Raw genomic sequence first — 406 nt, 5'->3', positions numbered from 1 at the left:
TGAAAATATAATTTCAGTTAATGATGGTTGTATCAATAATATATTTTATTTTTATTTTGAATTTAACGGACCTAAGTCCTTTATATAATAATACATAAAATGAACATTAAAAAAAAGAAACAAAAATAGATAAATAATGATTACAATAAATTAATCGACAATAGTTACATGAAGTTGACATAAAATAAAATAATTTTTTTCAAAAATAAATTTAGCTTATACTTCACTATTTCTTAAAAATATCATAGCATCAGTGTTGTAAAGTATTTGAGTTAATGTATTTGAATAAAAGTATTCAACATTATTTTCCATATTGAATATTTTTTTAAAAAACTACTTTTTATTTTGAAGTATTATTTGAAATTTGAATAATATTTTAAATACTTTTTTTTACTATTGAATACCT

The sequence above is a fragment of the Acyrthosiphon pisum genome, chromosome X (genome assembly GCF_005508785.2).
Source record: "Acyrthosiphon pisum isolate AL4f chromosome X, pea_aphid_22Mar2018_4r6ur, whole genome shotgun sequence".
In the NCBI taxonomy this organism is placed as follows: domain Eukaryota; kingdom Metazoa; phylum Arthropoda; class Insecta; order Hemiptera; family Aphididae; genus Acyrthosiphon; species Acyrthosiphon pisum.
This window is presented reverse-complemented; position numbering follows the sequence as displayed.